The sequence below is a fragment of the Vulpes vulpes genome, chromosome 14 (genome assembly GCF_048418805.1).
Source record: "Vulpes vulpes isolate BD-2025 chromosome 14, VulVul3, whole genome shotgun sequence".
In the NCBI taxonomy this organism is placed as follows: domain Eukaryota; kingdom Metazoa; phylum Chordata; class Mammalia; order Carnivora; family Canidae; genus Vulpes; species Vulpes vulpes.
This window is the reverse complement of record NC_132793.1, coordinates 81,652,303-81,673,942: the sequence shown is the minus strand read 5'-3', so window position 1 is coordinate 81,673,942 and position 21,640 is coordinate 81,652,303. Positions and strand designations below refer to the sequence as shown.

General features: G+C 40.9%; 1 protein-coding gene and 1 pseudogene across 2 annotated transcripts in view; both read left to right on the top strand.

Moving 5' to 3' along the window:
- The window catches only part of GABRG3 (gamma-aminobutyric acid type A receptor subunit gamma3), a 675,209-nt gene that overhangs the window by 67,844 nt on the left and 585,725 nt on the right, over nt 1-21,640 (top strand). The window lies entirely within an intron of this gene.
- LOC112907112 (glyceraldehyde-3-phosphate dehydrogenase pseudogene) lies at nt 4,263-5,508 on the top strand (annotated as a pseudogene).

The following is a 21,640-nucleotide window of genomic DNA, read 5'->3' as shown; positions in this document are numbered from 1 at the left end:
CCCGCAAGGAGCCCAAAGTGGGACTCGATCCCAGACCCCAGGACCACACCCTGAGCCAGCCAAAGGCAGATGCTTAATTGCTGAGCCACCCAGACATCCCAAGGCCATGGACTTTTACTGAAGAGTGTGCTAATCTGTTCTATCTCCAAAAACAGCTTTGATCTTAAAGTTTTATCTTAATGAATTCCCTTGATGACTCACAATGACAAGATATCTGATCACACAGCTCTTCAATATGCCAGAAGAGAGCAAGAGAGATGCTGGTTCCTGCTAGGAAGTCTATGTATCCAAGTTTACCCTGCATCTGAGAATGAAGCAGAGGGTTGGTAAAAGCCCATAAACCAGCTCTCTCCACAGAACTATCCTCTGTTCAGTGGGATTAGAGATAACAGAATCTGACTAAATAACTATGGATAAGGGTAAAGATTTTTATCTATGCTTTTTCTTTTAAGCTTTAGATGTTCCTTTAGGGTGAAAAAACTCAGCAGAGGTCTGAATCACTTGATTTCTCAATTTGACTAAGTTCTGAGAAATCTTTTGAACAGGAAATAACTTATACTAAGCTCTCCCAGAAGTCACAGCATGTCTGAATTTGGGAAATGAAGTTATGAATCCCAAATTTCTGGCTACACACCCATTTATGGTCAATTGTTTTGATTTGTTGCTATCTTTCAAAGTATCTTTTTTAAAAATCAAATTGCTATAATGGAAACTAAGAACCACCATCTCATACTAATCAGAGTAACTGTAGAGATGTAGTCGGATTGTATCCGTGTAGTTATGAAGGCTAATTTAGTCTATTAGATTCCAGTATGTTCATTCACTTATTCTAAAGTGATAAGTGATTGGCATGAAGTCTGTAAGTATCCATTTTTTATAAAATAAAATTGCTTCTTAACTGCTTTTGTACTGCTACAGTATGTATCCCCCCCCTCCCCCAGATAGAATTGACACCCAGCATTGTGTAAGTTTAAGGTGTACCACCATAGCTGCCACCTCCATCCTATCACATAGTTACAATTTAATGCATTTTTGAAAGACTCTTAAGCTAAATGCAACCATTGTTACCAGTAAAATCATTTGGGAAGCCTACACACAAAACAAATTTGGATCCCATGACCACTGTTAAAATAAATGTAGACCTTGATTTGTTGGTTAAGGACCATTAAGCTGCTGTATCAAGAGACTCCAAGGTTTTTTGGGATCCCTGGGTGGCTCAGCAGTTTAGTGCCTGCTTTTGGCCCAGGGCATGATCCTGGAGTCCTGGGATAGAGTCCCACATCGGGCTCCCTGCATGGAGCCTGCTTCTCCCTCTGCCTGTGTCTCTGCCTCTCTCTCCTCTCTCTCTCTCTCTCTTTCTCTTTGTGTGTATCCCTCATGAATAAATAAATAAAATCTTTTAAAAAATGTTAAAAAAAGAAAGAGAGAGAGACTCCAAGTAATTCAGTGATATGAAGAGAATAGGAATGTCTCATGTAGGAATGTGGAGGTGAACATTTCAGGCTGGTAGGCTTCTCTGACTCCTCCAGTATTCCAGGAAGCAGGCTGGTAATGCATTCTCCTTGTCATTTTCAGCATATGACTGCAGAGCTACTTCTGTTTGACCACATTCCTCTTTGGGAGAGATAAGAACATTGGGAGTGGATTTTGATGGGCAAATAGCAGTCTTCACCACTACATTAATCTCCACAAGTTACATAAATAGTATGTTGGCCTGTGAATTCTAAATTGCTATTGATAACTGAGATAACTTCGACTTTTATTCCAATTTGAAAATATGGTTCAATAAATATGGAATGAGGGTGTATTTCCAAATCAAATCTTTATCACTATTTTGTAACAATTTCTAAACCCAGATTCTCAGTAGTGTTTCTTTTGCTGTCTTCACTCATGGTAGCGTTGTCCCCACCGTGTAGTGACAATGCACAGGGGAGACTTACCTGGCAGGACTGAGTCCCTTTCATTTCCTCCTTGTCAACAAGCACCACAGTTGTTAGAGATAGAAAGCTGTGTTGATACGAACATGTCTGATTATTTTCAGACCATCTGGATCTGTTTTAAAAAGCGATATTAACAAGGCATATGGCAAATAAACCCTACATCCTCTTTGGCTCTACTGAAGCTATGGATTTATTCTCATGACCAGTCCCAAAGAGAAGGCTAAAATTTCATCTACCATCAACCAATACAACTGCATTTCTCTTACCTAGTCGAGAAACCTCAAGAAGTTTGGCAAACACCCTTTTTCATTTCCAGCCTAGATGTTCAAGAGAGAGAAGACCTGTATTCCAAGACAGTAGTCTTGGGACAGTGTGAAGGTAAATTATGCAAAGCAAAAGGATTTGCAATCATATTCAAATATTTTGCCTTCCTGATGATAATGCCCTAGTCTCTGTAAAGAAACGCAGTTAGATTACTAAACCACCAGGTGGCACCACAGAGAGTGTAAATTTCTGCACCGGTCCCCAGGGTGTGCAAAGGTTTGCTCTTTGGTTAAGTATCTGTTATTTCTCACATCAAAATTTTGTAATTCTTCTGTGCAGTCAAAGCTTGTTGGAGAAAAAAACAACGTTCCCTTTCTGGTTTATTTACTTAAATTATCTATGAACAGATAGTGTTTTATTAATTATAATATTTTATCAATGCTCTAAAATTAAATGCTAGAATATTGACAAAGCATTTACAATTCATCGTGGTTATAAACCAAGAGATGAACAGTGGAAACTACATACTTTTAAAATGTGCACTTTAAGGGTGCTAGAGTGGTTCAATCAGTTAAGTGTCTGCCATCGGCTTAGGTCATGATCTCCAGATCCGGGGATTGAGCCCCGAGTGGGGGCTGAGCAGGGAGCCTACTTCTCTCCCTCTCTCTCTCTCTCTCTGTCTCCTTCTGCCCCTCCTTCCTCCTCATTCTCTCTCTCTCAAATAAATAAAATCCTTAAAAAATAAATAAAATGTGTACTTCATGTACTTTGTACATGAAGGAGAATTTAAAATCCAGGTGGTTTTTTGAAATATCCACTATTGAACTACTGTGGTCATGAACTTTCATAAGAGGAGGACTTAAGACTCTTGGAATCTTTCAAATATAAACCCTCTTCTGTTTGTCTTCAGAAGGGGAGGCAGGGTGGTTACTTTTTTGAATACACTCCTTGGTCTGTGAGGGCACTTTCTTACTGGCTGATCAGGCCCCTGGGCAGGGCTAACCCTCTACTTTGCAGGTTCTACAAAGTCAAGGCATGTTGCTCAGGGAACTGTACTGCTGGCAAACAGCTGGCAGCTCCACAGGCACTTAGAACTAACGACTGTGTCAGCTGCATGTTGCAAAAACAGTTCCTGCCCAGAAGGACTCCATTCAGCTTCCAAAGGTCCCTGAGATTTCTAGAAAGTCATCAGATCCCATGCGTTAACATGCGAAGCAATTTAATGAACCCTGTGGGATTACTGTATTGTTAGATGGAGGGAGGGTGATACAGAGATCATTCCTGGTAAGTGCCCAGGAGGAGCAATAAGGGATGCTAGCACAGGAGCCCATGCTAAGTAAAATCACAGGTACTGGCTGTAGGGACAGAGTAACCTTTTTCTCCTGCCAGCTCCAGTCTGCCAGACTCAATGATTCCTTTGTGTGCTTGAAAATGGATGAATCTCATAGCCCCAATGTTCCCTTCTCTCTGTAAAAGGACTGACACTCTAGATCTGTTATTTTTTTTAATATATATTTCTCTTTTCAGCTCTTCTGACTTCTAGCAGTTCTAACTATAATTCCATTGTTTCTCCTGTGGGTACTAATAGGACTTTGAGTTTCTAGGGAAGTCTTCAAATGCCATTAAATATTTTGTAGTGTAACTAATAAGGCAATGGGCAGTGCCTCAATATGATTCAAATGATTGAAGCCATACATAAAACATTTCAAGTTTAGTAGATAAAGAGGTCACAATACCAAGTTGGAATCTAGTAGGGATGAGGAAACTTGCTCTTGCTCTCTCATGTTTAGTATTTTCTTCTCTCATAGAGGCAAATAATACATGGACAAGTGCTGGCAGGAAATGAAGTGCTACTTTATGGAGATATTATTGTGTATTTTTAATGATGATGGGAGCTTTTACCAGACATGCATTCTTAGTCTCCGTTGATGCAATGAACTCCGTAGTTTCGTTGGTCCCTCAAGGAAGCCCTAAAGATCATCATAAGAAACACCACACCGGGCTCTCTGCTCCTCCCCATTCAACAGACAGCTGCATCTTCTGGTGCAGTGCCAGCCGCGTCCCCAAGACACGATGGTGAAGGTTGGAATGAATGGATTTGGCCGTATTGGGCGCCTGGTCACCAGGGCTGCTTTTAACTCTGGCAAAGTGGATAGTGTCGCCATCAGTGACCCCTTCATTGATTTCAACTACATGGTGTACATGTTCCAGTATGATACTACCCACGGCAAATTCCACGGCATGGTCAAGGCTGAGAACAGGAAACTTGTCATCAATGGGAAGTCCATCTCCATCTTCCAGGAGCAAGATCCCGCCAACATCAAATGGGGTGATGCTGGCGCTGAGTATGTTGTGGAGTCCACTGGGGTCTTCACCACAATGGGGAAGGCTGGGGCTCACTTGAAGGGCGGGACCAAGAGGGTCATCATCTCTGCTCCTTCTGCCCATGCCGCCATGTTTGTGATGGGCATGAATCGTGAGAAGTATGACAACTCCCTCAAGATTGTCAGCTATGCCTCCTGCACCACCAACTGCTTGGTTACTATAGCCAAAGTCATCCATGACCACTTTGGCATTGTGGAGGGCCTCATGACCACCTTCCATGCCATCACTGCCATCCAGAAGACCGTGGATGGCCCCTCTGGAAAGCTGGCATGAGGGCCGATGGGCTGCCCAGAACATCATCCGGGCTTCCACTGGCACCACCAGGGCTGTGGGCAAGGTCATCCCTGAGCTGAACGGGAAGCTCACTGGCATGGCCTTCCGTGTCCCCACCCCCAACGTGTCAGTTGTGGATCTGACCTGCCGCCTGGAGAAAGCTGCCAAATATGACAGCATCAAGAAGGTAGCGAAGCAGGCATTGGAGGGCCCCCTCAAGGGCACCCTGGGCTACACTGAGGACCAGGTTGTCTCCTGTGACTTCAACAGTGACACCCACTCTTCCACCTTCGACGCTGAGGCAGGCATTGCCCTCAGTGACCACTTCCTCAAGCTCATTTCCTGGTATGACAATGAATTCGGCTATAGCAACCGGGTGGTGGACCTCATGGTCCACATGGCCTCCAAGGAGTAAGAGCCTCCTGGACCACCAACCCCAACAAGAACAAGAGGAAGAGAGAGGCCCTCAGCTTCTGGGGAGTCCCTGCCCCAACTTAATCCCCCAACACATGGAGAATCTCCTGACCTCCAATTTACATCCCAGACCCCGAGGAAGGGGAGGGGCTTGGGGAACCCTACTTTGTCATGTACCATCAATAAAGTATATTGTACCCCCCCAAAAAAATAAAGAAAGAAAGAAACGCCACACCGTTTGGTCTCATGCCCTTTACTGCACTGGCTGGATTCTGAACTCAGGCCATCTAACTAATTAGGGTTTTTAATAAGTCTATGATAACAAAACAATGTTTCATTGAATTAACTAGTTGCTTTTTGTTGTTAAAGTTAAGCATCATATTTTACCATTGAATTCAGAAGCAAACTATTGGGCTGCATAAAAACACTTTAGATTACAATCATAACTCTTCCAGGCTTAATCCTCTGCTTATTAGTCATGTTCTTATACATGTGTCAGATGCAGCCAAGGATTTGTGATCAGTCCAGTTTCAAAGAAAATGCTCAGATTGATTTATGGAACCAGGCTCCCTATCTTTTATCTTCATGCCTCCCCCCGAAGAAGAAGAAGAAGAAGAAGAAGAAGAAGAAGAAGAAGAAAAGAGGAAGGAAGAAAAGAAAGAAGGAAGAAGAAGAAAGAAGAAGAAAGAAGAAGAAAGAAGAAGAAGAAGAAGAAGAAGAAGAAGAAGAAGAAGAAGAAGAAGAAGAAAAGAAGAAGAAGAATAGAAAAGAGAAAAAGGAAAAACAGTGTTTCCCCTGATGACTGAAACTCCAGCTCTGACCCCAGATTCATCAATAACCTCAACTAAATTGCTTTCCAGCCAGAAGCCTGGTTTTAAAAGGTAACTCAGACCTGGTGGAAGCAGGAAGTAGAAAATTTCCCTGATGGGATCCCCTGCCTTCTGCTTTAGCATCTTTCATAGGAGATGCTTCCATGTTTGAACAATTTGAATTAATAAAACAATCCTCTCACGATGCTACAATCTACCAGTTTTACTTCTATGTACTAGTCCTGATTTACTGCCTGGAGTCTCACTGAAGAATTCCTCCTGATTATCCATAGGCTGCCTTTTAAACATTTGAAGACACCCAGCATATTCTTTGTTCCTGTGATGCACGTCAGCTTCCCTAGACTGTGGTGCTGTGGTGGGGTTTTGGACCTGAGCACACCACTGCCTTGTCTGGATATTCATGAGCTTGTCTCAGGCTCTGACTTCAGGTTAAGCTTCTCCCCATAGATAAAGCTGACGAGCACAGAGTCACTAGAGAAGAAAAAGAGCTTAGTGCATAGACAGTTTTGTGTGTGTATTCATGTGGGTGCCGGTGATCTCACACATCCACTTTTAAAAGCCTGGGAATACATCAGTTTTTAGCTTGAAAGCAGGAATGGATATTTTCAGTAGACTTGGTGAAGAGTTCGGTCACATATTTTGTACTCATCTGTTGGCCCCATGAGGACCACATAGGTTGTTAATATTTACTAGTTAATGCTCAGTTAACGTTTACTGAAATGAGGACTTCTTAAAAAAAAAAAAAAGTAAACCCTAAAAGAGAAATTTAACAAATTGGGTTCCTTGTAGATTATTATTTTATTTGTAAAATAAGTGGGTTTAACTAAAATATATCTGACACCCCTTTCACTTCTTATATTTGCTGGTGATTTGCAAATAAAAGGAATTCATATATTATAGTTCAGTCTCATGAGAGGTCATATTTTGCACTTCAGAAATGCAAATGGCAGGTGGCTCATTACACTTTTTTTCTCCCAATGAGGGACAAGATCACAAAGGCAAAGTTGGAACCATGGCAAAAGTGGAAACTTAAAAAAAAAAAAAAAGTTTTGTATTTAAATATTGTCAGCGTTTATGAGACAGCAATAACAACATATTAATGTCTTCAGGTATTTTTTTTTCAGATGGGAAATGCATATATTCAGGTGGCTTTGGGAAGCAATGTTTCAGAAACCAATTGTTGGGGGTGCATCACAGCATTGCTTTCTTTTTATGAGCGAGGAATCAACCAATGGTCATGTCCCACACCTGACCTCAGGAACTTCAGGCTCTCTGGAATGTGGGCTAATGTGTTGGTGGGGACTGGCTGCCCTACCTGTTCACTTTCTCTTTATCCATTCTCATTTCCATCTTTTTCCCTCCGTTGGGCATAATTTCAGGGTTGATATGAAACCAACAAATTCTAGCCCTCACTGCTGTCTAAGGACAAAAAGTCATTCTGACACATAAGAGCACCTGTTTGTCCCTAATCAGAGAAATAACCAACCAAGTTACTGTCTGGGTTTCAGGAGAGAAAAATGGAAAGGTTCAGGCCCATGGAGTGGGTGGAGGGATGAAATATAGAGGAGGCAAGTGGCTTCTAAACAGGTGGGCAAAGGTGATCAAAATGCCTAATGTTCACTAGGGTCAGTTGCAGGAAGAAGGTGGCTGTTACAAGTTTCACTATAGTTAAAAAAGTTAAGATGTTTACAGATGAAGTAGGTCTTGACTTGGCCATCAGTTTTGAGGGGCTCAGCCAGGTAAGGCACTGTAGTTACACATGTTGGATTCTCTGGACTCTTTAAAGCTGGTAAATCGACACAGCATTCCTTATCCTTACCCTTAATCCATGAATCCCACTGTTTGCAGGTGCTCCAGTCCCACTGCTTCTTAGAGGAAAGGAACATTTCATCTTCTAGCTTTTTCCTGTCTTGGTGGGGCAGTCTAGGTGACCAGTTGGCCCACAGCTAAGTGAAGGCTCAAGTCAGCAGTGTCCTTTGGCCCCACTGTTTCAGAAAGCACGCTGAATAATAGAGAACATTACTGTCTAGCTCTTTTGACTATACTCAGTTCACCCTTCTTTACCTTCGCTAGGGGTTTAAAGCACTTAAAGAAGGAGTGGAGCGGGATCCCTGGGTGGCGCAGTGGTTTTGCCTTTGACCCAGGGCACGATCCTGGAGACCCGGGATCGAATCCCACGTCGGGCTCCCAGTGCATGGAGCCTGCTTCTCCCTCTGCCTGTGTCTCTGCCTCTCTCTCTCTCTCACTGTGTGCCTATCATAAATAAAATAAAATAAAATAAAAAGTTAAAAAAAAAAAAGGAGTGGAGCATGTGGCTAACAAAAAACTTCATTTTGGCTCTTCTTATCATGGCAAAATGTTCAAGGGCAATTGCCTTTGCATACCACCTCAGTATATTTGCAGCATTATCTAATTTTCTAACCATAAGTGACTAGTTATTGACGGTGCGTTAAAAATCATCCCACTTTCTCTTTATTTCATTCATAAAAGTTTATCGTTTTTTAAATCAATGTAAAGTCAAGACACTAAATTTATTTTTTTATAAATTTATTTTTTATTGGTGTTCAATTTGCCAACATATAGAATAACACCCAGTGCTTATCCCGTCAAGTGCCCACCTCAGTGTCCGTCACCCAGTCACCCCCACCACCCGCCCTCCTCCCCTTCCACCACCCCTAGTCCATTTCCCAGAGTTAGGAGTCCTTCCTGTTCTGTCTCTCTTTCTGATATTTCCCACTTTTTTTTTTCCTTTCCCCTTCATTCCCTTTCACTATTTTTTATATTCCCCAAATGAATGAGACCATATAATGTTTGTCCTTCTCCAATTGACTTACTTCACTCAATATAATACCCTCCAGTTCCATCCACGTCGAAGCAAGTGGTGAGTATTTGCCGTTTCAAATGGCTGAGTAATATTCCATTGTATACATAGACCACATTTTTATCCATTCATCTTTCGATGGACACCGAGGCTCCTTCCACACTTTGGCTATTGTGGACATTGCTGCTAGAAACATCGGGGTGCAGGTGTCCCGGCGTTTCATTGCATCTGCATCTTTGGGGTAAATCCCCAACAGTGCAATTGCTGGGTTGTAGGGCAGGTCTTTTTTTAACTCTTTGAGGAACCTCCACACAGTTTTCCAGAGTGGCTGCACCAGTTCACATTCCCACCAACAATGCAAGAGGGTTCCCCTTTCTCCACATCCTCTCCAACATTTGCTGTTTCCTGCCTTGTTAATTTTCCCCATTCTCACTGGTGTGACGTGGTATCTCATTGTGGTTTTGGTTTGTATTTCCCTGATGGCAAGTGATGCGGAGCATTTTCTCATGTGCATGTTGGCCATGTCTATGTCTTCCTCTGTGAGATTTCTGTTCATGTCTTTTGCCCATTTCCTGTTTGGATTGTTTGTTTCTTTGGTGTTGAGTTTAATAAGTTCTTTATAGATCTTGGAAACTAGCCCTTTATCTGATACGTCATTTGCAAATATCTTCTCCCATTCTGTAGGTTGTCTTTGAGTTTTGTTGACTGTATCCTTTGCTGTGCAATAGCTTCTTATCTTGATGAAGTCCCAATAGTTCATTTTTGCTTTGGTTTCTTTTGCCTTCGTGGATGTATCTTGCAAGAAGTTACTGTGGCCAAGTTCAAAAAGGGTGTTGCCTGTGTTCTCCTCTAGGATTTTGATGGAATCTTGTCTCACATTTAGATCTTTCTTCCATTTTGAGTTTATCTTTGTGTATGGTGCAAGAGAGTGGTCTAGTTTCATTCTTCTGCATGAAGACACTAAATTTAAACAGTGTTTAAAAGTTTTATCCATTAAACTTGAGTCTTTAAAGAGCCACCAGAAGTGACCACCAATAACAAGGGCTTACACTGTCGTCTCTCCCAAGAAGGTCTACATGCCACCTGATGCAGGGTAGGTTCCCACATTGCTTTCTTTTTGACACCCTGTTGTTTACTTTGTCATTTACAACAACTGTTTTCTGTGCTTATAGTGTCTATCCACTCTATTAGTAATGTTCTTGAAGAAAGCTCATTTAGCTATTTACCTTGCACTTAGCAAAATGGTAATGAGTGGATTAATGAATGGATCAAAGCAATTCATGGAACAAATGAATGCATGGATGTGATTCTTCTCTGTTACTAGTACAACAAAATTCTTCAGTTGGTCTTTGCTATTGTCTCTGGACTGGGGCTTTCAGCTAACACATAGTAGGAATTGGATTCATCAAAAATCTGCTCCTAGACATCCATCTATATTTCTGAAAATTTGAAATGATAGAAAGTTGTTTCATTATTACAGGAAGAAGTGGAGACAGAATTCCAGGAATGAATGAGTTTTTCTCTGGTTGGTCAGTGATGTTTATTAGTGATAAGGACATAGGAAGTTAATCTCTCTTTTTTGCATGTCCCCTGAAAGCTGTTCAGTAGAACAGATGAGTATCTGTACCATTGGTGACATCCCGTGAGTTTAGACCAGCAGCTTTACAAGGAATTTGGTAGTTACCTCAAATTATGTTTACAAGCTTTTTGTTGTTTTGATAAAATATGTGTGGTATAAGAATTTTGTTTCCAGAAGAGTAACAGGAAAAGAGAAGACAAAACAGAATTTTACTGTCTGCTGAGTAGCAATCAGACAGTCACCAGAGCCAAAATACAGCCTGATAGATCATAGCACTTTACATACTTCTTTTTGAGAAACAATAGAAAAACAACCCAAGCATACTTTTAGCTTTTATCACCACTGGAATGCTTTGTAGGGAATTGAACTAGACAGCTACAGAATGTGGACTTGTGTGGACTTCTTTTTTCTTAGAGACAAAATCCTTGCCAATTTAGACATGTCAGCTTGGATTTATACTTTTATGTATTTTTTATTTTTTATATATTTTTTAAAGATTTTATTTATTTATTCATGAGAGACAGAGAGAGAGAGAGACAAAGACACAGGAAGAGGGAGAAGTAGGCTCCATGTGGGGAGCCCAACATGGGACTTGATCGAGGCTCTCCAGGATCAGGCCCTGGGCTGAAGGCGGTGCTACACCACTGAGCCACCCGGGCTGCCCTAGATTTATACTTTTAAAGCGAAGAGAAGGGGATCCCTGGGTGGCGCAGCGGTTTGGCGCCTGCCTTTGGCCCAGGGCGCCATCCTGGAGACCCGGGATCGAGTCCCACGTCGGGCTCCCGGTGCATGGAGCCTGCATCTCCCTCTGCCTGTGTCTCTGCCTGTCTCTCTCTCTCTCTCTGTGACTATCATAAGTAAATAAAAATTAAAAAAAAAATAAAGCGAAGAGAATTTCTCTGAGGAAAAATGGCATTTACCTCCTATATACATTCCCAGAAAATGACTAATTCTGCATGATCATACTTCTATAATGTTGCCCAGTGATAGCTGAAATAAATGAACTAAAGTGATATTGGCTGCTTACAAGGATTAAAAATTGGGTTTTTGGAAAAATCCTGGAAAAATCCTTTGGCCATTTATATTTATGATTTTCTAGACTTCCCCTGAAATTTCTCCCCCTTTTTTCCCTAACCCTTGATAGAACTAGGAACCTTTGATATACAGATGTTCACACAAAACTTGCTTAATGCTAACTTTATCTTTTGAGCATCAAAGATCTCATCAGTTTAATTTATTCTGTCCTTTTCTACATATCCTTGAAATCATAGCAGTCTTTTATTCTGTACCTATGGCTTTTAGAGGTATAGGGTTGCTTGAACTTTGCAGCTAAATGCTCTGAAAGACCAGTGGGCTCAAACCCTAGACAAGAGAACACCTCACTAACATTTGGAACAATTGGGACTGCTTTTGAGGAAATGTTAATACTTTTTTTTTTTAATGCTACAATTCAAATATTTCTGTAAGAAAAAAAAAAAAGATAGGCATCATTAAAATACAAGCACTTAAAAGTAGACCTCAAGCTGTTTGAAGGATTTCAGAAAAGACTAATGTTGTCCATACTTGTGTGGAAACACTTCAAGTGTTTAGAAAATATTAAAATAGGTTTCCGTTTGAACTTCACTCAATGACAAGTACTTTAATAACTTCTAAGTAACTTTTCTTAGATATCTTTATTATGTTTTCCGAGGGCATTAAAAAAACTTTATAATTTGCTACCTGTTAAAAAGGTGTATTTTTCTTTTCTACTAGTCTTTTTTTAAGCAAAATTCACTAATCATGAACATTTGTAAAATTGAATATCAATTGCAAAATACTTAAATCATTTTAAGCTCAATTTTGTTACTGATTCACTTAAAAATTGTCGTTACAGTGGATTTTTTCATCAAAAAAAAAAAACCCTATTACTCTCTGGAAAATGCAATGGAACATATTTTCATTTTAAGAAACGGAAAGACCTTTTAACTTTAAAGCAATTTGTTTTACAGGGTAAGCAGGCCAGCTATGATGGATAGAGGAGTGGCTATGATGGTGAGGAGAGGTATGGATCTGATCAGAATTTAGGAGGCCCTCCTGGATCACATTTCCTCGATTCCCACTCCAGTTCACCTTGGGAAATAGAATCATTTTCATTTGCATGCTTCCAGAACAATCTCTCTTGGTTTTATCCTGTTAAATTCTTCATTCCAAGTTCTAAGGGTGAAGAAATTCATAATTTTTATTTAAAATATTGCATAGCTAAACTTATTCTATAGGCAAAATGTTGGAGAATAGCTTGTCAAGAGTGAAAAGGACAAAGTAAAATATAAAAATGCAAACAACTTCAGTGTGCACATGATTTTGAAGGAATAGGGAGGGATAATTTGACTGCAAACTTCTCTCAAGAGAAATGAAAACATTGATGTATACATAAATGGAATATTCCTACTTTTTAAAATTCCCTAAACACATTAAAAGTTGTTATAGCCTTGAGCCACCTCCCTACTTACAGTTTCCCTTTTCTAATCAAAGAAGCATTTTGTAGTATGTTATGCTTAGTTCTGGTCAAATGAGAGGATCTAAGGTTTAGTGAAGACATGACATGTTTTGGAGATGGATGGACCTGGATTCATCTAAATAAAAGCAACAAAAAGGCATTTCATCTATTTGCATGCTCCTGACATCTCATTCCTGTGTTTTACTTCAAAGCCAGCTATGACAGGGTTGTGAAATAGGTGAAGTTCCTATGTCCATGCTTGTGTCTACGTGAGGTTCTTTCTTTCCTTTCCTTTAATGATATATTGTGGAGGAAGCTGCTGTTGTGCAGCCTGAGGGGCTCATGGCTGCCCTTCCCAGAGAACATCCCACATTAAATGGAGCCACCCTGTGTAGGAAGTTTTGTACCACTCACTCTCCCAGGACAGCCAGTGGCTGATGACTGGTACAAAATGCTGGCCCCTTTGCCACAGGTGGAGTAGTTATGAAAGATGATCCATGCACCCCATGGGGCCAGTCTGCTTCCAGCTCAGACCTCATCCTGACTTGGCTTTTTTCTCCTGTTCTACTCTGCTCCTCTCATTCTCCTGCTTCTGAGAGCACTCCCCCAGTATATCACCTGCCCAAGACCCCAATTTCAGGCTCTTCTTTTAGGGAGCCTTACCCAAATTAGGATTCCCCAACAACTTTGGCACCTGGAACCGTAGATATATTGAAGTTGCTCTTTTTCCCAAGCCTACCTTTAACAATCCTCTTCATACTGCTCATTATCCTTCCCTAATCTCTTTTCTGTTCCTAGTTGATAGAGTCTGTGCATATTGTTTGCAACCATGGAGTTGTAACAGATCAGTGCATCTATCTGTCAGGGTCAGGGCAGGAAAGAGAAGCTGTATAGTACATTGAACAGGTAAAGTTTAATATAAAGAATTACTAGCTATAACAGAGGATTGGAGTAAAGAAGGATTGGCTAGTAAGAAGTAAAGAGAACACTGGAGAATACAGACAGAGTAGATAAAAGGTGATAGATACCGAAGAAGATGGCCTCAGAGGATACGATGTTGAGCTATCAGAGGGGCTGTGGCCATGGCCTACTGGGTGACAGAGAGGTCAGAGTGGTCCTGGATCAGTGGAACTTGTCAGAATTCTACCCTCCGAGTTGCTGGGAAAATCTCTTTACTGGGAGGTGTCCAATTAAGAGTCACTCCACTACAAAGTCACCCAAGGTGGCACTGGTTGCTACTGACTGCTATACAATGAGGAGCCAGTTATGGGAGGAGCTGTCCAAACTGCAGGAGCTGGGTACTGAGGAAATGGTGTGTTGTAGGAGTCTGGAACAAGAAAAGCCATTTACACTGCGAGAGCCAGGCCTTGGAGACACCACTATGTTGCAGGAGGCAGATGCTGGAGAAGCAGCATACACTGCAGGAACCTGCCCAGAAAGTTCCAGGACCAAGAAGCAAACCCTTTGCAGTGTCTCTGCAGCATACCCCACTGACAAGTCTTACTGCCAGTTGGCTGAGAAAAAATATTTACATAGGGCTCAAATCCATTTACATGAATTAGCGATGCCGGGTAAACTCAGAGTTGAAAAGCAAATAATTGATAAATGGCTTGATGTCTTATTCTCCCATGGGCTGAACTGGCAGGTCCTAGTTGGGTAGGATAGGGAGTATGTGATAAATACACAGTATAATTGAGAAAAGGCAAAGCATTGAAGGGGATGAATTATAACACTTTCAAAAAGAAAAGTGAAAACCATTCACCTTAGAACTGTAATAAGAGTATGTTATTTAATCAGAGCTCCCCAATCTCTTACCCTGTAGGCTCTCTCTGTTCTTCTGAGACAGGTAACACTGTGGATCTGAGTGCCACGTTCCACTATTTTCCAGGAAGCACACCAGCTCAAGCATTATTGCAGAAACTTCTCACTTTAAATAGGACATTGTTTTTGCCCCTGGCAAATGGGACTGCAAGTACCAAGGCAAATAAATGACCTGAAAGGAGGCATGTATACTGTGGATCAAATAATTTTGCTTCTGTTCCTGTTCTTGCAAGCTTGCAGTATTGCACCTTGGATGTCATGGAAATAGCTTAATGGATACAGTGTACCCTTGAGCCATGATCTTCTCTTAGAGCTCTTTAGCAGATTAATGCTTTTCACAATGTATAAGACTTTTGGACTTTTGGACTTGTGATTTTCCCAAGGTCAAGTGTCAATTTGGGATGAATCACTTTACCTAGACATTCATGACATAGTGGAGAGATCATTGTACCCACAGGCAGGCTACTTCCCTACATACATAGCTAGGTCATTGTGAAAAGCCACCCTAAGTCTCCTTTCTTCATTGCTGCATCCATACAATGAATGAATTACAGTCAAAGGCTCTAAAATATCATGTAATTTTACGGTTCTACTGGGTATCAAAGACTGAATTCTGTTAGAGAGTCTAGTGCTGGAATCACAACCATACACACACAACCATCTCTTCCCTTTCTGTCCACTCTTTGCATACATGTGTGCTGAGTGGGTTCATATGCATACATATGAGGAGAAGACCAGCAAGATATAAACTAAAATGTTAACTCTAGCGATTCTAGGAGGTAGGATTTTGGATGATTTAAATTTCTTTATTCTTTACTAAGTGCTCCAAATGTTACACAATCTGAATGCACCACAGTCATAGTCAGGAAAAGTAGATCTCATTTAGAAGTAATATTCACTTTATCATCTTGTAAAATACATGCCTAATGTTACACATGTGTGAAAGTGAACTGTCCCAGTGATCCACTCACTGGGGGATTGGGTTCAGAGAGTTTGCAACCATGCCCGTGGATCTGTGCATGCTCTAAATGGTCTTCTGTCTGCTGCACAGGAAGCTGTTTTCAAACATCCTCAACTGTTTTTTTTTTTTTTCCCTCAACTGTTTCTGATCATCACACTGGTAATTCCATCATTTGAAGGTGATCCAAGCTGCACTTCTCAGAAGAAGCAGAAAGAGAAGTGAGTTGGAGAGAGGAGCAGGATTTTGTAAGCATGTTGGTGATGAAGTTTTGGAATATAGGTGAGGTTTGGTGGGGAGAGGTGGAGAGCCAATGACCAAGAAAGAATTCTTGAGACATCTTTGGTGCAGAATGGTGGTTTTATTAAAGCCCAGGGGACAGGACCCATGGGGCAGGAAGAGCTGCTGCCCCCGGCCTGTCAGGAGTAGCTGATTATATACCTGGGAGTTGGGAGGGGTTTGGGGATAACATACTCTAAAGAATTTTGGAAACAAGGTGTCCAGGACCTTGAGGGGGCTAGCTATTGGGAAAAAGTCACTTATTACCGTCTAATAAAACTTGAGTCATGAGACCCTTCACATGGATATCCGTGGGCTGTGTGCTTGGGGGATGATTACCAACACGTATCTTGGGGGTTTAGAGATAAAGGACATTTTTAAAGGAATTTTTATATGTTAAAGTAGACTTACAGGATCCTGGGGGTCAGGCTAAGATTGCCTTTTGCCCTTAGCAAAGTATTAATATCGAGGCAGTTGAGTCAGTAGAGGAATGTCCCACTGTCTGTTTCAAGGACTTGTCAGTGTGCTGCCCTGGCTTGTGCTTTGTCCTCTGCTAGTCCTCTGTTCCCCGCCCCCATCATTGGGAAAACAAGAAAGCAAAGAGGCAGAGGGTGGATATGCAGACTCCCTGAAGGGAAATCCTCCTCCAGCTGAGGAGAAGGGGAAGTATCCAGTTTCCAGTTACACCACCAAGATATTTTTCAACACTGAATGCAGTTCAAACTTTGCTTTGTGCCTTCAACATCAATATAAAGAGACAAAATCATTTGGGGGTATTACTTCCTGTTGGTGAGTTATCACTACATTTGATGTAGCACAGGGGCCGTTCTGGAACAGTATCAAGTAGTTATGACTCTTTAAAACTGTGAGTATCTGTTTTTCATTATTGAGAGTGACTGTGGTAAAAGGGAGAAAAAATTATCCTCTACCCTCAAGGTCTTCCAGCTGGACTAAGATTGAATTTACATGAGACAATAACAGGAGAAGAAAACAAAATTTTATTACATGCACACAGAGGCTCAATAATGAAAGTGAGATGTAAAGGAATGACCAGTGCAGGCAGTTTTTATACTTTTTAGACAAAGAGACAATAAATTCGTGAGCAATTGATAAGACAAAACCAGCAAGCAAACAGAAGCTTCAATTAGCAAGGAATTCTAAAAAGAATTTGGGTTGCGGTAATAAAATTAGAAAAAAGTAACAAGGGCTGTTTATACAGCCCTCTTGGTTCTAAATTTCCTGTCTTTGGTGATAGGGATGTCTCTTTACTTCCTGGTACAGGGAGGGTAATTTCACATGGGAAATTTGTTTCTTGCATTCAGGGGGAAAAGGAGGATCTGAGTGTCATCCTTACACAGGCTTTCTGTTAAGTAACTTTATTTAAAGAAATCAATATGCCAAAGTGGCACATTTTGGGGCAGCCTGCTCTTGGCCCCTACAGTGGCCGCATATGACCTGTCACTGTATCATACCCCCCTCCTCTGTTTAATCAGACTTCATGAGTAAAACCTATTTTTTAAACAAGTCTTATAAATATATAAATTTCACATCAATAAAATTTCTTCTGCTCTGTCTTTGGGGATGGAATTACGCTTGTTACCAACAGTCTGAAGAGTTTTTGGTCAATTCATATCTTTGTCCTTTTTGTCTTAGAGATCAAAATAGTGAATTTGAGGAGATTTTTAAGGCTCACCATAATTGATATAAATGAAGAAGCTGGAACTTGTTTCTAGTTGGCCCTGAGCAAGCTGTGACCCTAGAGACATCCTGAGAAGCCAGAAGTGGAGTGAACTGGATGTGTTTATTTAGTAAACTGGAGTCTTTGAAATAAGGCACTGAAGTAAATGTCTCAATGATACACGGCCACAGTTTATTCTGAGTTTAGAAAAAGAGAACTACCCAATTAATGTTCTTGGTGTTCAAACATAGTAGCTTAGAGTCTCCCACTGCCTGCTAAAACCAGATTCACTTTGCAAATGCAAATGAACCTTGGAAGATCCTCTCCCACCTAAGGACCTCCCAAGGCCCTGGGAGAATGGGCTTCACTGCTGCATTCTAATTTCTTTTCCATCTGACTAACTTGAAAGATGTCTGATCTTGCATTTAGTGTCTGTGTTGTTTTTCAAAATCTGGGCTTTCTTGTATCCTAGGCAACGATTTGGAGCAAAGATAATGCAAAGTGGGAGGCTTTCTGTGTGTTTGTCCCACCTAATAGCAACTATCTTGGTACTGTCATTGTGACGCTTTGGGGTTAAAGCTGACAGAAGCCAGAGGCCTTTGGTGGCACTGAACTGGGCTTGGCAACCAAGAAGGGAAGGCTTCTATCCTTTTACCAACTCTACCCTCCCCTCCCCTCTTTGTCAGTAGTCTACTTAGAATTGTAGAGAGGTGAGGAAGGAGATATTGTGCTAATTACACAGCTACTAACATAATGCCCAATCTCTGCTTTTTGTCTTTGCTGGCGAGTGCACAAGCGATGTTGCAAACTTAAGTGTGCTTAATTAGGGAAGCCTGATTACCAATCCTCATTTGTTGCTGCAGCTTGATAAATCTCTGACTTCAGCACCATGTCAGAAAATGTGATCGCTCTTCACTAACTAGGCAGCCTGCAAAATGTTGCTAGCATTTCTCTTTTCTGGGTGTAGTATGGGAGAGTGGGCTTTTCCTCACTCAGTGATCAAGCAGTACCCACTCTAAATACGCAGATTTATTTTTTAGAGATGCCAAAACTGTCATATTTGCAATCAGTTATGGATATTTACTCTGAATTTTCGTTGTTAAGATGTTACCTTCTTAAAGTGTATGTTAGAGCTTGAACATTTTATTCAGGAGTTCTAGGACAGGGCAGCCCAGAAGGCTTAGTGGTTTAGTGCTGCCTTTAGCCCAGGGCCTGATCCTGGAGTCCCAGGATCGAATCCCGCATCAGGCTCCCTGCATGGAGCTTGCTTCTCCCTCTGCCTGTGTCTCTGCCTCTCTCTCTCTCTCTCTCTCTCTCTGTGTGTGTGTGTCTCTCATGAATAAATAAATAAAAATCTTATTAAAAAATTTTATAAAAAGGAGTTCTCGGACAAATTTTCTAGTGAATAGCAATTACTTTCCTCTTTCACAGTTGTGGGAATCAGGAAAAATAATCTTGACACCTCCTCTTAGGCCATACCAATTTGTACAAATGAAACCTCACAGACTTTTCTCTGCCCATTAGCCAGCCTCAGGGCGTGGAAGAGAAATCTGGGTCATGTCTAGTAAATCAGGATAATATTTAAGCCATATGCAAATCTGGACCTCAGTTTATATGGCCTTGCTTTTCTCATTTTATCCTTAGAAATGAGAACCTGTTACCATACTCATCCCCAGGCACACGCTTTGTGATGATAGCTCCCTACCTTTCCTCTCTGGGTCTGGAAAGACTGGATACTCTCCTTGTAAGCCTCCTCATGATCTGAAGACTCTTTCCTGTAAGAAAAGACATTGTCTTTCATTAAATGGCCTTTCTATGGCCCCAATCCATTTTCTAATATTGGTGAAATAGGTAAATTTTGTCTTTAGCATCTCATTACTTTTTCTTTGAAGCATCCTTCTGATTCTTAGAAACTCATTCGTAACCATTCAGGTATGCATCTTATTCTAGGATCCTACAAAGTACTCAGAATGGCTCCTAAAATGCCTCTCTCCTGGGGCATGCTCACAATTCCCAGCAATAATTTTATCCTACAGAGTGGAAAATGTAGGCTTCTGGTGGTGGTTAGTCATTCCTGCAAAAGTCCACTCTTCTGGCTACCAAATATTCAGGATCTCCCTATTTTTGAAATATAGAATAAATGCATTCACTACTGTCCTCATCAAATAGCACATTCTTGTCTAGGACTGTGTCTAGCTCAATGTACAAGATGTTTGAGTCAGTCTGTCCAATCTGGTGTGAGTTGGGTGTCCACGGATCTATAAATCATGAGATATCTGGTTCCTTGCACACCCATCCAATTTGTGGTAGGGAAATGGAGACAGAATTTTCTCATTAAGAATCTCTTCTGAAGAAGAGAAGAAAGGAGTGCACACAACCTTCAGGAATCCAAACTTATGAAGTTCCATAGGGCAGATTTTGAGCAGTATTTCTGTCCTGGCAGAAGAGGAAGGTCCTGGCAATGGCAAGAATTCTGGAGGTTCTCTCTTGTTCATGATCCTTTATGATTTCAAGTGTGGTAGGCATTGGCAGGGTGCCTTCTTAGGGGTGTTATAGTGTGTGCATTTTGCTTCTGTTTTGTGGTGGCCACAATGAAATCATATGAAACAATAAGCTTTGTTTAAAAACAGCAGTATCACCTGAGGATTTATATGTGGAGTCACCAGGTTTGACTGAGAATTCTTAAGGGGTTTTGTTGCTCAACATCTTTTATAAGTCGACTTCTATCATTGACTCTAGAAGCAGTCAATTTTACTATCCCTAAAGGCCTCACATTTCTAATTCTACTTCAATTATTTATTTTTGTTTTTACACAAATCAGTATCCCACTGAGGTTACCTCCTTCTTGTGATACCTTGTCAACTTGTTAGTTATGGTTCTGTAATAATATTACCACAACCTCAGTGACTTAGAACAATATTATTTCATGTACTCATAATCCAGGCACAGCTTGGATAGGGCTCCTGCAGTGTTGAAATCAAGGTATCAGCTAAGGTTGGGCTCTCAACTGATGGCTTGACTGAGGAGAGGTCCACTTCTAACCTCATGGGGTTATTCTTCACATGTGGTTTTTTTGCAGGCTATTGAACCAAGGGCTTCAGTTTGTTACTGCTTGTGGCAAGACACTGTCCTTAGCCTCTGACACATGGGCCTATCTAGCATGGTGGTTTGCTTCATCAGAGCCAGCCACAGAGAGTGTCCTCTTGAGATTGACATTACATCATAATCACGGAGAAGTGACACCTGGTCACTATGCTGTTGGTTAGAAGCATATCATAGATTCTGCCCACACTCAGGGACGAAAGATTTTATAAGAACTTAAGTACTAGGAGGTAGGTATAATTTCAGTCTACTCTAGAGCCTTTATTGAAAATCTATTTGTAAATATATACTATAGCATTTACTTTTTACAACAAAATTTGAGGCAAGTATTGTCCTTATCACACATATATAAGAAAATTGAAGTTCAGATAAATTAATAACCCAATAATAGTGGTGTAGCAAGGGTTCAAATTTATTATTTAGCATCACACATTTAGAAGAGTATGTATATATGTGTGTAAGTTCACCCATTTGCAAGTGTGTGGATATGTGTGTAGAGAATAAGTGAAAGACAAGGGTAGAAAGTAAGTAGAAGGGAGGGAAGCTGGAAAGATAGATTGATATTGGTTTGTAAAGTGCTTGAGTATCATAATGGGGCTTTATTCTGAAGTTCTAGGAGGAGCAATTGTGTTTGAAGGACTGAAAATATGTGTACCAATTATTTTTAAGTAATAGTAAGTCATACCTAACAGCTCATACTCAAAGTTAATGGTACAAAAGATAATTATTACTGATACCAATGTGTGGACCTTAAATAAACTACTTCAAGTTATATATGATCATGATTTTTAAAACGATTTTTTAAAACTGGTTGGCTATT